Here is an 18331-nt window from a genome sequence, read left to right as displayed (position 1 = left end):
TGAGTGTTGTGCTCCATGCCTACATTGAATGATACCTTGTGACCCATGTGTGTCCTGTACCAGACTCTGATCCCAGGGTATGGATGGCTGGAGTTAGTTCAAGACTCAGGCATAGTTTGACATTTCCACACACATATGTTGTTGAATAATGCAAAATGACAGGAACGTCTCATGACCAAAGTAATATATTTATTTGTGGTGGGGTACGTGTTTTGGTAGATGAAATTAGGTGCTCTACCGGGGGAATAGAATCCAAAGTTCACAGGGGGAGATGGTATCCTTGGCATTGGAAGTCATCAGAGTCCAGGGCACAGTGTTGGTCATCATTGGTCAGACTGTGACCAGCAAGTCCATGTGGCAGAGAATGTCATTGGATGAGGTGCTGCTGTTGCGCCAGAGGGCCAGGTGCCAGGCCAGGTGACCTGGGAGCTGTGGATGGTCCGCTGACTCTCACGGTCTTTTCCGTGGACGACCCACCTTCCTCCAGGGACCCTCAGATGCAGGCCTTGGCGATGCTTGGGACGCTCTGTCAGACAAATCCTCCTCCTCCCTCCCTGTGTCTGGTGCTGGTCTACGCCTGGTGGCACAGGGAGGGTTGCCCATGCTTTGGGCGATCTGACGGAGTGATTGGCTCATGTCCCTGTGCACCGCCAGGAGCTCAGCCAGTCTTGCCTCCATCCGTCCTTGGTGTTGTTGATGACTGGCATGATGCTCAACCTGCAGGTTCTTTATCTCATCGAGGGTCCCCTGCATCTCTGAGAGTCTCGACACGACCTGGTTGATGCCTCTGGTGTCACGCCGATATGAGTCCAGGATGTTGCGTATGTGTGACATACCGGGGTCCTGAGCTGGCTGGTCTGGTTCGCGCCTCCGCCTGCCTCCACTCCCACCACCCCTGCCCACTTGAGCCTGGCCTGCCCTTGTGGGCACATCGGGTCTACGGGACCCCTGAGGGATGGCATTTGCAGGGTTGCCTGCCTCCTCCTGGGTGCCCGGAGAACCTTGTCCCTCCTGGTCAGACTGGCTCTGTTGTTCAGTGCGAGCAGGGCTCCTGGGATGTGGCAGGAATGGGGGGGGTGGTTGGCACAGATGTACCTGATGCAGGTGCTGCAGGGGCTTGGGCACCAGAAGGTCCAGGTTGGTCGGGGTCATCCACGGAGTGGTGAGAGTCGTCGCTGCCGGTGGGATCATCTTCACACGGAGCCTGGGACTGTGATTCTTCCCCCCCAGTGTTGGGGGAGATCAACGACGTTGCCCTGTGTGTGAGAGAGAGACAATGTTAATGGTGTTTCATGCGAAATCTATGTTTTATACATATTCAAGTTAACACAGGTAGTTGGTTGTGTCTAGCATTCCTCTCAAAGTCCACTTGGGGATGGGTATGTTGCGGGGGACAGATTGGGATGTTCTCCTGAGTGTTTGACCTGTAGATTGTTGGCTCTGATGCTTATTTGGCTATGGATTGGTCTTGTTGTGTCACATGTCCATTGTGGGAGTGTGTAAATCCGCATGACAGTGAGTGTGAGTTCCTGTGCTAGATACCTGTGCTTGTGGAGTTGGTGTTTGAGTGTACAGTGGTCCTAGGAGGGCCTTGTGCTGAATACAGCAGGGCCAAGTGTCAGCTACCTTGTCAGTACTTTGCCAGTCCCTGTGCATTGTGCATGGGTATGTACCTATGCCATATGGGCTGAGGGCATTGGTATCTGCGTCTCATTTTCACAATGTGTTGTGTGGGGCCCACCCTCCCAGCCTCCCGGACATCCAGTCTTGTGTTTGTGGTTGTTGTAGCCTTGGACATGGCCTTGCCTTGATTTGTGAAGGGTGCATGGAGACGTTAGTGGCATGAGCGTGGTTTTTGAGTGTGGTTGTGTGCGGTGACTGCTTGGGGGAAGTTGCGTGCATTTGGTGTATATGTGGTGTGGACCCCATTGCCCCCATGTTACGTAAGTTGTTTGTGTACTCACCAGGCTCTGCGACTCCTTCGACTCCGTGTACTCCCACCGGCGGTGGGCCATCACCATCTCCTCCCAGGGATGGTAGTGTACGGGTCTGCGGGGCGGCCCACCTCCAGTGATGTTACTCTGGGCATATTCTTCGTTCATTTTCCTCTTGACCGCCCTGCGCAGATCGTACCACCTGGCTTGGCATTCATGCCTGGTCCTTCGGATGGGGCAACAGCATTCACCTTATTGACAATCCTCTGCCACATGGCAGATTTTTCAGCTATGCTGGTCTGTCTGACCAATGTTCCAAACAGCTGTGGCTCGACTCTGATGACTCCGTTGACAAGGAGGTCCAGCTCCGCCGTTGTGAACTTTGGATTCTTGTCTGTGGGCATGGTGTGGGGTGTGGGTGTGGGTGTGGATTGTTGTGGGTGTGTGGGTGTGAATGTGACGGTGTGTGTGTGAATGTGAAGAGGGCGATGTTTGTGAAGGAGGTTGTGTGAAGGTGTGTGAGTGAAGGTGTAGTGAAGGTATGAGTAATGTAGAGTTGTTTCTCTGTGGGGTCTGGCAGCAGTGGGTCTGTTGCAAAGGCTCATGGGTTGTGTGTGTGGGCCCTTTTTATTGGTCCATTTTTGGGTGTGGCTGTGTTTGAATTTTGGTGGGTGTGTTATAAGAGGTGGTTGTGATTTGGGGCCTCTGTTTGCCTGTTTGGATGTGCCAGGTCAGTCATTGAGATGTATTTTGTCATGTAGACGTGTTTTGTGGTGTTGTGCGAGTCGAATTGACCCTCCTTGTGCTGTTTTACAGTGTCTTGGTTCTGTAGGAGTCTTTTTCGCGTAGGTACAATCCGTACATACGCGATGCTGGGTGAGGGTGCTGGGGTACGGTGTTGGAGTGCGGCACGTACATGCGGTGGGGGTACGGTGTGTACATGTGCGGCCCTGGGGTACGGCGCGTACATGCGGAGGTACGGCGCGTACATGGGGAAAAGGCACGTACATGGGGGGCTACGGCGCGTACAGGTGCGGGCTTGGGGCACGGCGCGTACATGCGGAGGTACAGCTCGTACATGGGGGAAGGCACGTACATGGGGGGGTACGGCGCGTACAGGTGCGGGGCTGGGGTACAGTGTGGACAGGGGGAGTAAGGCGTGTACATGGGGGTACGGCACGTACATGGGGGGTACGGCGCGTACAGTAGCGGGGCTGGGGTACAGTGCGTACAGGGTGGTGTACGGTGCTGACATATTTGGGGTGGGGGGCTGTACGGCTCATACACGGGCATAAGTTTACCCGTGTACATGTGTGCTACTGCATTGGCTCCGTACGGGCCATTTTACGTGTGATTGTGTATTCGGATGGACGGTCGGGATCGTACTTGCGCGCTCTGACTTGTGTTTTACGATTTGCACGTAAAAATGTCCGGCTCACTCTCGTCCACTTTTCCCGACGATATTCGGCCGTAAAAACTTTCTGACGCACTCTCGTACACTTTTCCCGATGCTATTCATAGTTATTTTTCACGTACGAATCGTACTTGGCCGTTTGTACGGTACTTGTACGACTCGTACGTAAAAAAATACGGATACGGGTCGTACGCAAATTATTTTTGATGGATCGGAATCGGCACCTTAGTAGGAAGATCACAGGGGCATATCAGCAACAACCGGCGATAATTATTACTACGCGCACTTAGCGCTAGGATAATTATCGCCCGCTAGCGTGGATTTTTATCGCTGAGATAGCGTGCTATTAGCAACGCTTATCTCAAAAGCGATAAAAATCCTAGCTCTAACTGCCAAACGTGAGATTATCACTGGAAACCCAGCGATAATCCCACGAAGTTTTGCGATAGCTTGCTGATAGGGCCTCAAATACTTAGCCATGATATCCACCTTCTATACGATATCATGCTTAAGTCAGTTTCAAAGCAGGTGTAAGGAAAGTAGCGATAACAGAGGTTATCGCTACTTTTCTTGTCGCTATGCTGCTTTGCTTGAGGCCTGATAATAGAAGAAATGTCGCCGTTATCCTGGGGAGGAATGCCCACTTTGCATCTCATTAGAGATGCAAAGATGGGCATTCGGAATTCAGGCGCTAAGGCAAGGTTTCACGCGATAGCGTGACCTTGCTGATATAGTGATAAAATTATCTCCGCTTTTCGGCCGAAAACGGCCGCAAAAGCGGAGATAATTTTTTATCGCCATCTTGTAGATATGCCCCACAGTTTGTGACCTCCGGTGACTGCTGCCATAGTGGTGATGGAGACCTACAATGCACAGCCGACCGTTAGCACTGCATTTGTTTCTCATTTGAAAAGACATTGGGAGGAGCAGGCAGTGGTCCTATGGACCACTATCTACTCCCTTGAGGCAGAAGACAAGATTCACAAGCAGAACAACAGTATCCTGAGGGAACACCTTCTACTTCATGAATCAGTTACCAACTCAGCTTGGGTGTCAGTAACTCATCAATATTTTGCTATTGTTATTACGTTCACTAACCAGTGGCACACGACTTTCCAAATGAAAAACTGGAGCAGGATGCCCTTTCACATTCGCACCTATTTCCAATTCTAAAACGATCTCCAAACACCTTTGAGAAGTCAGAAACAATTTTCGACTCATAAAATGGCTTTTTTAAGTAAAGTTAAGCCCCTGTGTGAATCACATACCCTGTGATTTTGATAATCACAGGGTTAACAACTGTAAAAATCTTTGTCCTAGATTTGTAGAAAGACACAAAGTTTTCCTTTTTCAGAGAAGATCTCCCAGAATCGGAACAGATATCCACCTGTCACCCCATTTCTCACCAGCAAAGTTCATGAGTTAAAAAACATTCATTAACAAATTTAAAAGTAAACTACACTCGCTGACACTTTTTTAAAAAAATGCATGGTCCTTAAATTTGTATTAAATTTGAGGGGTGGAGTGAAATCCAAAATGAATCTGTAAGATTGCATCATTGATACTGACTGCTATGCATTTTTTTCTTCTAAACAAATTCATGTTTAATGATTAAACGAGAGCTCAAAACTATGGCAGAGGAGGCCTAATTATGAGTCTGGGCTTAATGACTTACGAAAATTCGAGGTTGCCAAGACCTTTATTACGGCTAGTCAGAACATTGTGAGATAATAAGTGTATCCATCAGATTACTGCTTTGTTAGCTAGACAGTCAACCAGAAATGTACTACAAACCTTAAGCGGCAGCCAATGTAGAGGTACCTGAAGTATTATAGCCAATTTTTCTGGTGCCAAATAAGGTGAATCCCCAAGTAAAGAGAACATAGAAAAGGAAGCAAGTGTTCTTTGGAAGACCGCAATACAAGCATTGCCTTATCGACTTGGGACAAGACCATTTCTGGGCAACAGTTTATACTTGTCATGGTGAATACACATGTTTTTGTTTCTTGAAGAAAGACTGCTGATGATTTGCTTTTTTGGACTTTTTAGTCATATGTGAATCAAAAGAGACTTTAGAGTCCAGATGAAATCCTTCAGACATGGCTGTTGAGGATAAGTACAGTGAGATCCATTTTTAAAACGGAGGGCCCGATTCACAGAACTAACTTAAGACAAAATCCTAAACTTACTATCATTTTGGTATTCACAGAAGGCACTTACTCATTTTGGTATTCACAGAAGGCACTTACTTATTTCGGTATACACAAAAGTTAGTAGTCCTAACTTTAGGACTCCTAAATGCCTTCTGTGAATACCGAAAGTCTTAAAGTTCGAATTTTTCTCAGTTTAGGAGTAGTAAAGTTAGGACTCCTAACTGTAGGACTCCTAAATGCCTTCTGTGAAATACCGAAAGTCTTAAAGTTAGGATGTTTCTCAATTTAGGAGTAGTAAAGTTAGGACTCTTAACTTTAGGACTCCTAAATGCCTTCTGTGAATACCGAAAGTCTTAAAGTTAGGATTTTTCTCACTTTAGGAGTAATAAGTTAGGAGTCCTAACTTTACTACTCCTAAACTGAGAAAAATCCTAACTTTAAGACTTTTGGTATTCACAGAAGGCATTTAGGAGTCCTAAATTTAGGACTACTAACTTCTGTGAATACCGAAATGAGTAAGTGCCTTTTGTGAATACCAAAATGAGTAAGTGCCTTCTGTGAATACCAAAATGGTAGTAAGTTTAGGATTTTGTCTTAAGTTAGTTCTGTGAATCGGGCCCAATGTTGTCAGCCAGTATAATACGGAGGTTGAGGATACATCAGAAGAAAAAGTAATGTAATCATTTTGCCCTTGGCTTAAGTTTGACATGGGATAAAGGCTCCAGGTTACTGTGGAGCCTGAATCTTCAATTAAGGATGGTATGCTCACACCAAATTCCAGCAATTGCAAGTTTCTTCACAGAATGGGGAATAATCATAAAGGCCTGGATTTGTGGTCCCTTTTCTGTGTGATATTTCCCCAAATTGCAGACATTTTAAACCTACTCTGTGCAGGTAAAAAATGTATGGAAATGGGCTGGGGAGTAGGATTAGGGGAATGTGGTGAGGGGTCTAGATGGGTTTGTGTATGTCTAAGGAAAGCATTGTGTTGTGAGGGAGAAAAGACACCACCACGCTGAAGTAACTTTTTAGCTAAGGTTTGTTGGAATGCACAACCTGGTGTTGATCCTTACCAAGGAGTCAGGGCACAACTGACATCCTTGGAACTCTCGGCACCTTACATTCTAGAAGATGTACATCATAACACATCCCCTACCCTTCACCCAACCAAAATATATAACAATGAATTCAGTGGTAAATGTAACATGAAAGTAAAAGCATGACTAATAAACTTAAAACAAAATCTTCCTACCATTACAAGAAAATATACAATAAATATAAAGATAATAATTTTTAAATACTGAAATTAAATTACATTACATACTAGATTCCTGATAGCAATTACGCTCTCACATAGTCCTTAAAATAGGAGGGTGGTCAGCAAAGTCTTCCCTCTCTAATAACTCGAATAACCAAATTAATTAGTAGTAGATTCGTCACTAATCCCCCTACCATTCATTTCTTCATCTCTCATCAACATTACACCTGAGCATCCATCCTCTTTTTTACCAGATTCACCTCCTTTTTGATATAACATCACATTTCTCCAATTCCATCTTTCACCTCCTTCCACTATTACAAAAAAATCAAAAGAATATACTAACCTTTCCAACATGAAAAGGACCCATGAATTTGGAAAGTCCACCCTTCACCCATCCAGATTTTATTTTTACCCATCTTTCTCTTGTCCCAAAAGTGCTTCTATCTCCCGAACTGAACCATTCTTTCAACAAGTCAGGAATTCATTAAGGACCTGGCAAATTGTCCTCTCATCTCCTGGAACTGCCTTTCTATGTTGCACTATGAGTAGTCCCATACCATATCACATATCATTTTTTTAACCCTGGGCGGAGTATGCGGAGTGGTGCTCGAGTAGTTCCATGGAGTTTTTAAAAAACTCCATGGAAGTACGCTACGCCCCGAAAACGGTTAAAACATTTTTTTTTAAAACCCACTTACCTTCTCTTCTACCTGCCCTCCTCCACGCTGCGGTGTCTCCTTCCGTCGTCAGAGGAGAGCAGGCAGAAGAAAAGGTACTTTCTTTTGTTTTTTTTTATTAAGGTGGCTGGCCTCGTACTACGCTCCGCCACGGAGTAGGAGTTTTGCGTCAACTTCATGTTTCTGGCGGAGCACGGAGATGGTAAAACTCCGCTGGCGGAGCGGAGTACTCGGCCCGGGGTTACTTTTTTTACGCTGCTATAACTTGCTAATGCCATTAGAATGGTACCTTTAACTAATCTGTTGGCTCGTTCCGCCATACCATTCCCCTGAAGATTATACAGTGAAGAGCAAGAATATTTTGTCCCACAATGTTCAAATAATTTGACCATTTCATTGGACATTAACTATGTGCCATTATCCATCATAAGCATCAAAGGTACTCCCTAGTCATCAAACATTTCTTCCAATATTGCTATGGTAGTTTTAGTAGTTTCCTCTTTCGCAAATTTTACAATCAATCATTTTGAACATAGGTCAACAATCACTACTGCAAACTGCAAATCAAGTAGCAATTCTGACATGGGGCTTAGAAATTTCAAACACACAGTGTGCCATGGCATACCAGGGTCTTCAATATGCACCCCTTCAAATTTGCATGCCAATTGCCACTCTCACAGTTTTTCACTTTCTTTGCAAATCATGCACATCTTCACCCACCCACTGACTTGATCATCAAGGCCAGGCCACCAGAATACACTCTTAAGGCTTTTATTAGTCAAACATTGGCCTAAATGACCTCTCATGTGCCAAGCTGAACAACTTAAACTTCAAACCCCCGGGAGGTACAAAACGTTCGCCTCTCATGATGACATTTTGACCACAAGCAGAGAGTTCATCAAGAATCTTAAATAATGATCTAACAGAAATAGAAGTCAGACTCTCCCTCACTTCTCCATTACAATCATTTTCATGACCTCCTTCAAAACAACATCGAATTTCATTTCCTCTTTCTATTCCTGCATAGTAAAAGCTAGCAACCCACTGTGCACCTCATCTTATACAGATGCTAGCGCTTCTTTTGTTTCAAAATTACTTACTGATGGACCATCAACAAATTTCTAATCTAATGACATCTTTGACAGGCAATTTGCTTGCACATTCCTCCACCCCTGAACAAATTCTACCATGTACAAATATTTCTGTAATCTAGCTGCCAATCTGGCCAGTCCCGCTGATCCTTTTTCTGCTTCACCGGGTAATAGAATTTTAATTAAGAGCTTGTGATCAGTTTGCAAAATCTATCATGAGCCCCACAAGTACAATCGAAAATACTCAGCACCCCAAGCAGCAGCTAAAGCCTCACGTTCTGTTACCGAATAATTCCTTTCTGAGGGTTTAGGGGGCACGATGCAAACGCAACAGTTTTCTCTTTTTTCCCATAAACTTGAGACAATACAGCTCCTGACCCAGTTGCACTAGCATCTACAGTAAGTATTGACTTCAATTTAGCATCGAAAGCTGTCAAAATACCTGCCTCACAAATTTCCTCTTTAATATTTTCAAAACATTTTTGCTGCTCCACCTCTCACACAAATCTGTTTTCTTTTCGTAACAATTTTCTTAGGTTCTCAGTTTTGTTAGCAAATTTCTCCACATATTTAGCATGATACTCTATAAGACCTACAATGTATCTCAATTGAACTTTAACTTTAGGGAACAGAGCCAATCTAATCGCTTCCACAAAAACTGGTGGGGTTTGATTCCTCCATTTGAGATGGTATACCCTAAGTATTCAATTTGTTCTATTACAAATGTACAATTTTTGTCACACCAACTACTCCAACTTCTTAAACACCATTTTCAAAATGACGTTTTGCTGTTCCACAGTTTCTCTGACTACCAATATATCATCTTGAAAACAGAGAACATATCTCACACTCTCAAACATTTGCGCCATTATCCGCTGAAACACACTCACAGCTGACGCCAAGCCAAACGGCATACAAATTAATTGGAAAGAACCTTCTGTTGTTATAAATGCTGTTAAAGACTTATAATCTTCATGTCACCTAATCTGATGCGAAGCACTTCTCAAGTCTAACTTTTAAAAGTACTTACCACCATTGACAGAGGATAACAGTTCATTAATGTTTGGAAGTGGAAATGTATCAACAACAAAGTCACGGTTTAATGAACTCAAATCCATACAAAACCTCAAACAACCATCTGGTTTTTGATGAGGGGGTGCTGGTCAAACTCCCCCGTACTGCTGAGGGTGTCAGATGGGGGCAGGGCTGTAATGATACCTAAAGACCCTGCCCCTTCATCACAAAAGACAGATGTTAATAATGGGTCGGGGCGTGGCTAGCAGCCGAACGGAATGGTCGTGCTCTAAAGCGGCTTCGCTATCCTCGTCTTCTTTCTTCAACTATCTGACCTGAAATCAAATGCCATCCCCTCGATCTGAGGGGCACGGATCCTGGGGACCACAGCGCGGCTGGTATTGAACGGCCCAAGCCCAATCAGAAGGTACAACAGCGGCAATACTGCGACTCTGGAGCTCCGCTGGCAGCAACATGGCGGCCTGCTCCCGAGATCTCCGTTGTTGAGGAGAATGTGCTGCACACTGGTGTAGGAAGCACCTGAAGGGCTCAGGGGCGATCCCTCATGGGACTGGAACCTGCCTAGAGGCGCATCCGTTCCACCTGGGCATCTGGAGGTGACGCATACGAGTGGAAGGCGTCGTGCACTCCTCCCCCTCCCCCGGCCTGCTTGCAAATCGAGACCCGGCTTGCGGCCTAGTTACAAGCGGGAGCCCCCTTGCTCGCCTCAGGATCTCCGCCGGCCCGGAATTCCATCTTGCTGTGCCGGACTACAGACTTACCGCATTGCCATATCGTTGTGGGCCTGGGCGTCCGAGCGACACCCCTGAGACACTGCTGGAGGCAGCGTGGCGGCCTGCTGTGGTGCTCTCGACTGTGGCGGTGAGTGGCCCGGAATAAAGAGGCGGGGGATCGTCTGGAGGGCCTGGGGGCAGCCCATTGCTCACCGGGGACTTGCTTGAAGCCACGCACACTGCGTTTGGGCAGAGGGGGGCGACGCCTATATGTGGAGGGCGGCACGCATTCCCCCCTCTGGCCCCTTTATTAATTGAGGCCCCGGTTTGAGGCCTGGTGGCGAGTGGGACCCCCACCGATGTCCCCAAAATCTCCACTGCCACATGCTATTATCTCACTGAGCTGCAATCTCAGGCTGTTGTATCGTGGAATAGCTGAAGACCTGAACATCTGCTGACAGCCCAAACTAAGCGTGGCCCTGAGAGTTGAGAACACAAGCTGGCAGGGGTGCAAATAAGGAGCAGCGGCAGGGGGACATCAGAGTTCACCTTACATCACACCATCACTATACATCGAAAGTGTCCCTACCTTCGCTTACAAGCTACATCACCCCCCCCCCCCACTTTTGATCAACTGCCATCGGGAAGTTCCAGAAGTGAAATTTAGGGGCGCTCATCTCCTGGATTATATCATTGTCTAGCTAACTGGGAAAACCAACAGGCCGACGGGGAGGGACTCAGTAATCCCCCTTCCCTGGGCAGACGGCGGAGAGTACCGGTGCTGATCCACATAGTGAGCGTTCACACCCGCAATGGCCAGTGGCAGGGGACCTAAAACCCAGGCCCAAAAGATGCTTGCTAAATTTGCATGGGGGAAAACTGGTGATGAGACCGATACAGCTGCCAAAGGTGGGACAAACGACCCTCATCCCAAGTCTCCTCAGTCAGACCCTACCCTCCAGGACGTCATGGAGGCCATCACGGGAGTCCGGACATCTCTAGAGTCACAAATTGACACAGTTAACATAGAGATCTCCCTCATCAGAGCGGACTTACGCAAAATGGATGCCAGAGTAAAAGATGTGGAAGATGCCACTGTTACATTAACGTCTGACTCGAACCTCCTTAAACAACAAGTAGCCCAGCTACAGGACCAGCAGGCGAAAATGGCAGCCCTCCTTGATGATTACGAAGGAAGGACATGAAGAAACAACATACGCATACTGGGGGTTCCGGAGCGAGCGAAGGGACCAGCAGCGACCTCTTTGTTGACGACCTGGTAACGAAGAGACTCCAGCCAAAGCACCTATCCGAATATTTCTCCATTGAATGGGCCCATCGAGTACCCGGGGGGTGGCCCAAGCCTGGGGCTCCCCCGAAGCCCATCATAGCAAGAGTATTCAATTTTCAGGACCATGATGGGATCCTCCAAACGGCTCATGCCAGACTGCCCTTACAAATAGAGAACAGTGCAATCACATTCTTCTCGGACTTCACGACCAAAGTGCAGGCCCAGGGATGCAGTTTTCTGGCGGTCAAGAAAGCGCTACGGGACAAGGAAATCAAGTACTCCATGCTCTTCCCTGCGAAGCTCACGGTCGTATCAGAAGGCAAGACTTGGTTCTTCTCTTCCCCAGAAGACACTTGGGACTGGCTGGAGGGATGGCGTAGAGTGGGGAAACAGAACAGCGGCAGGCATGAAAGGAGCAGAGGCGGCCCACCGACCAACGGGGCGGAACATCGCAAGGACCCGGCTCGGGGGGAGAGCGTCTCGGACTCGAAGGGATAATAGGGTAGGAGGTAGGACACTGCTCCCTGTCGCAACCCGATGGACACTTGGGACCTTGATGAGCAAATGAAGGTAGGGTGGGCAATGGGGTGTAAGATGGAGGCCCCTGGTTGACTAAAGGGAGACTATTGTAGTCGGATTGGGCGGCATCACTGGCAATCTGAGGCATGTCTGATTGAAAGCGCTGAGAGGTTCATGAGGAGTCTTTTGATTGTTGTGTAACATGTATCCATCCTTCAGTCACGGCGAGGGTGGGAATGTTGTACACCAGGCACCCACATATGAGAGGGGGGGCGACAGGCACTCTGCCTTGTTGGGGGGTGGGTAGTTTGAAATCCACTGGCAGGGGGGCAGGGTGGGGGGTGGGGGGGAGGGGTGGATGGAGGGTTAAGGTTTTTGTTATTGTTAATTGTCATGATGCAGAGAGAACTTTATTTAGCTTACTGAAGTGTGACTAATCTCAAGTGATTTACGGGATATGCAGATGTTCGATCCCCCACATCGGGTATCCATCCCCCACTGGAACACTTGGCGGCCCTGGCTGACCTGGTTCCCCTCCCCTTTGGGGAGGGATACCGACTGCGCCCCTCTGGTTAATCCATTGCTCTACACTGACTACTATCACTGATATAAAACTGTCCGCCCTGTTGTAGAATGTAAACGGACTATGAGACAAAATAAAGAGGGGCATAGTGTTGCAGTACTTAAAGAGACACGCACCAGATATAGTCTTGCTGCAAAAAACCCATCTTATAGGCAATAGTTGCAAGGCCCTCAGCAGGTGGGTATATAAGCTATTGGTACACGCTGGGTTCACCTCTGGCTCGCGAGGGACTGGTATCCTAGTGCGCAAGAACCTTGCTCTTGCACCCACACGTACTTTGGCAGACCCACAGGGTAGATTTGCGGTTCTGGAAGCCACCTGGGAGGGAAAGTCATTGAATGTCATTTCTGTGTATCTCCCCTCTGCATTGGGAAAAGAGGCGTTTAGCGACTTAGGTAAAATATTGTTGGAACTGCCGGATGGCACCTTGATAATGGGGGGTGAATTTAACTTGACTATGAACGATAAAGTAGATAGATATCCCAGGCGACCGACTGTTAGACCAAACACTCTTATGGCGGAATTCACTCAGGCCATGGGACTTGCGGACTTATGGCGCTCATTGCAACCACAACTGACATACTACACCCACTATTCCTATGCACATAAGAGCATGTCCCGTATAGATTTCTTCCTTACACTTCTGACGGACGTAGGCCACTTTCAGAATCCGCGCGGGCTTCTGCGTGGAATCTTGGACCACTGCCAGGTGTGGGTCGAGCTTACCTTTCACCGCCAAAAACAACGTAGGTCTATAGTGATTAACCCGTGGCTTCTTAATATACCTGATATAAAGGAACGACTAACTGAACAGATGGACCACTACTTTGCAGACAATCTTGGGTGGTCAATCAGCACAGACAATCTGGGAGGCGTATAAACTAGTGTTGAAAGGCCATGCCTTGGTGCTAAAAATGGGGTATATCCGACCTCACAACAAGCACATATTTAAAATTGAGAGCGACCTACAACAACTAGAGTCACTCCATAACTCCTCGCCCAGTGAGGCCACAGCGCACCGCCTGACCATTAAATGTCTTGAGTATAAAGCCCTTATGCGAGAAACGGCTACTGTCCACGCGTCATAGAGTGTATGAGATGGGAAAGGGCGGGTAGGATGCTGGCCTGGCTCGAGGGTCGGGAGCAGGAACATATATGGATGCCTGAACTATCCACTGATATGGGCGTGAAAATATCTGACCCACAAGAAATAGTAGATATGTTTGCAAGTCATTTGGAGAGGGTATACACGCCCTCTACCACTTACACATCGGAAGACTCGCGGCAACTACTGATGGATAGTAATCTGCCCTCCATGTCGGAAACTGAAAAGGCTGACCTGTAAGCTGATATCACAGATGAGGAACTCTGCAAAGCCATGTATAGTGTTCAATCAGGGAAAGCGATGGGGCCTAACTGTATCCCGATAGAGTTCCTCAAATCCATGGCAGTGAAAGTGGCCCCCACCTTAACCTTATGTACTCGGAAAGCATGGAGAAGGGCATACTGCCACCAGATCAAAGACTAGCATCTATTCTAGACATACGGAAGCCCGGGAAGGCGGCTGATTGTTGCAGATCGTATAGACCAATCTCATTATTAAATGCAGAGGCTAAGATCCTTGTGAAATTATTGACCTCCTGCCTAAACGCTGTGCTGCCCTCCCTGGTCCACGCAGACCAATCTGGTTTTGTGCCTGGCCAAAACACAGCGTTGAATATGCGCAGGGTAAATAATGTGCTTGTGAGGCAACCCTACTTGGAAGAAGACACAGTGATTATGTCCTTAGATGCCTCCATGGCATTTGATTCAATAGAATGGCCATACCTTTTCGAAGTGCTTGCACGCTTTGGATTTGGCCCCAAGTTTATAGCCTGGGTTCGCTTGCCGTATACTGACCTGCGGGGACAGGTGCGGGTTAACAATCATACTTCAAGGGAATTCATGCTACGTCTGGGAACTAGACAAGGCTGCCCCCTCTCCCCTCTGCTGTTCGCGCTCGTTCTGGAGCCGCTGGCGGCATGGGTAAGGCGGGACGTAACTTTAAGAGGTCTAAAATGGGACGAGGGCATTGAGGACAGAATATCATTATACGCAGACGATATCCTAATCTATTTAGCATCCCCCTACACCTCGATCCACAATCTACTAAATATCTTTACTAACTTCGGAAAATTTTCCGGCCATGCCATTAATTGGGCAAAATCGATACTTTATGTTCTCCATGGACCCACGCCTCGACTACCCAAAGGTTGTAATGTTGTAGTGACCAGGGATGGCTTTACATATTTAGGGATGTTCATCACCCCAGACCCAAAAACCTTTTATGAGAGAAATCTTGCTGTCCCCTTGCAGAGGTTCAAGGAAGACGTCAGACTTTGGAGATCGTTACCACTGTCGTTATTGGGTCATGCGGCCTTGTTTAAAATGCTTGCACTACCAAGGTTCCTCTATTCACTCCATAGTTGAACTTATCCTATCCCCGACTCGTACTTTGTTAGCGTGGAGGGGGAAGTTCGGTCACTGTTGTGGGATGGAGGGGTGCCACGCATTGCCCTAGTGAAATTGGCGAAGAGCTGGTACGATGGTGGCATCGCACTTCCAGACCTACGCCTTTATTATTGGGCATCACAATTAGTGGCAACAAGCCACTGGTTGTACAGTCCCTTATCGAACCATGGAGCCCGATATACTAAACCCCGTAAGGATAGATAACTTGGTCCAATGGCTCATACGATCTCTGTCTGGCAGCTAGCTAATAAACGCTTGGTTTGGCAGGGGAGGTTGACGAAGGCTATGCCTCTATGGTCCTCTCAAAAACTGGGCTTATTATGCTATCAAGTAGGGTTCAACAGGTGGGATATGATAGGGATATCCACGGTTGGCGACCTTCTACAAAAAGGGAAATTATTCACATTTAAAGAATTACAAGTGGAGCACGAACTGGCACCTAAAGTGATATTCCGATACTTTCAAATCAGACATGCCCTTAATACAGCATTAACAGACCCGACGACTGTCCCGGACTCGTCCCCTCTAGAAGACCGACTTCTGTCTGAGCCCCTCCTTGCAAAAGCCATATCCCTTACTTATAGTAAACTGTGTAATAACCTACCAGACCCCTTCCTTACTCTTAGAGACAGATGGCAATCAGATTTAGGACAACTTGATGATGAGGACTGGTAGACCGCCCTGATGTCCCCTAGGGAAGCTGCTATTAATCAATGCTTTAGATTGATTCAATTGAAGGTCCTACATAGGACATACCTCACCGGGGTGACATTAGCCAAGATAGGGACTCGACAAGATGTGCTTTGCTTGCGCAGCTACAACCAAGTCGCCACATTTTATCACATATTATGGGACTGCCCCTACGTACGGCACATCTGGGAACAGGCTACGACTAAGATGCAAGAGGCACTGGGTAAACCACTCGTGCTGACACCCCCACTGGGAATCCTGAACGTTTGGGAGGCAAATGATCTCACAGACATAGAGCAACAATTCACCACCCTGGGGTACACCCTGGTTAAGAGAGCCATTGCTATGAAATGGGGGGCTGCAGACAAACCGTTGCTAATTGGTTGGGTGGGTGGCGGAAATGGATGAATGTATGGTCTACAAAATCAGAGGATGCCCTAAGAAGTGGGATAAGAAGTGGGGGGCCTGGAATGCCTCTCGGGGGGAACTATGCATTTCGTCAACTGTAGAACTTGAAATGTCACAAAGAAAATTATGACACCATAACACATGATTGTATTGTTGCATATTTTACTGTATTTCTCTCTTTTAGGCGACAAACTGTATATCATAAGATCTGTAAATGACAAATGTTATATTATAGAAAATGCAATAAAAAATGTCCCAAAAAAAATAATAATGGGTCTGGAGAGATTTACAATTGCAGGTAGCAGGATTTTACCCAGTGCTGTTGGCCTAAGTGCAACATGTCAGTGAGGAGTTCCAAGGACAAATAGAGGAACATGGCGAAAGGCCAAGTTCCTTCATAAGATGACTGACCACTCCGATGACTTGAAATATCCTTTTACATTAGTCATTAACTAATTCTTCTAAAAGATGGAATCATTGTTACTCCCTCACTCCCTATTAGTTACTTTATGGGTAAGACTGGGCGGTCCCTTTTTTCAGATGCAGGAATGCACCCTAAAAAGACAAACGTGTTTCCGCTCGGAGCAGGAGGAAAATGCAGGAAGCAAATGCGCATAGAAATTGCCCCAGAATCAGAACATACATGCAAAATTGGACCTCTTAATCTGGGTCCCAAATAGTTTGCCATGTTCTGGGCCCATTGACATTCAATGGTACCTCTGCTACTCATTTTTTTTAGGTGTCTGGTATCAGATATGTGAAAGCTATACATAAAAAAATTAGCACACTAATATGTAGCTTGTAACTTGTGTTAATAAATGGGATGTAAGGCGCAATGAAAGCTTTGTGTTTTAGAATATGTGGTAATGTGTAGATACATTACTGTTCTACAGTAGTGAACTCCAGCAGTCTTACGAATAAACATACTGCCATAAATGACTCCTTAAAAGCCAATACCTATGAAATTTCAGGGACAGAATAAAAAGAAAAGGCACTGAAAGGCTACTCTCCTATTTAATTAGCAGGTGGTAGATGTTCTTCTCGTGAAGCAGCCTTGCTCCCTCTGGCAGCAAACGCAACAATAATACATTATTACATTAAAGTATTAGTGGCAGTGGTAAGTAATGATGTCACACGTAAATTACTTTACGAAAACTAGAGATGGGATTTTAAACTAGGAATTGCGGCTTACTTGTGGTATATGAGCTCTCACGTCCATACGTTTATGGCAAAATTCACAACCACAAAGGTAGCCATCACTGCGCAGCAAAAGGAACAAACATTGGACTAACATGATTGGGTTAGATCACAATGTTTAACATGCTGTTGCAGTTGAAGAGCAACTGGTGTTCAGCAATAAAATGCTTGTAAAGAACAAGATTGAAGGGACAACATCTATTGGAGACTACATTATTACTAAATACTGTTACATATAAGAATTTGCGAGTGCCATATGGGTGTATGTAGATTTACTTAGAACCACAAGTGGGGCTCCAATTTTTGAATGTTGGGTAAACATTCTTCACTCTTGTGTACCGTATTTACTTGGACTATGTCAAAATGCTTTGTGGTAATTCTCAAGTGAGCACTGGGGAGCCCTATTTTCAGCCCTCTTTTTCTGCTTATGGACCTATGTTGGTCAACCCTTGATTAAAATCGTCCACATTTGTGGAATTAAATGTGGAAGGATCTGTTCAATTTTAAGTGAAATGTTAAAATGTTTCTTGTGAATATGTTAGAAAAAGTACCCCCTGCGGTAGTACATTATAAGGATATTGCAAATCACAGAGGAGTTCCTTTACAAGGTAATGGACGTTGAGGTGACTCCAAATGCTTTTAATTTATGCATAGGGCATTTTATTCCTTATAATACATGGCCACACCATCACCACAGTTTATATGAAAAGCGTAGCATGATTGCAGACATGAAGAATAAAATCAGAACTTGAAGTATGAAATTGAATACACCAACAAAGCATTTATTAATTTAGTGCCAAAAAGATTTTAGTATCAGTTTAATATAAATCGAATTAAAAAAATGCTGAGCTCAG

This window comes from Triturus cristatus, chromosome 6 (genome assembly GCF_964204655.1).
Source record: "Triturus cristatus chromosome 6, aTriCri1.1, whole genome shotgun sequence".
NCBI lineage: Eukaryota > Metazoa > Chordata > Amphibia > Caudata > Salamandridae > Triturus > Triturus cristatus.
This window is presented reverse-complemented; position numbering follows the sequence as displayed.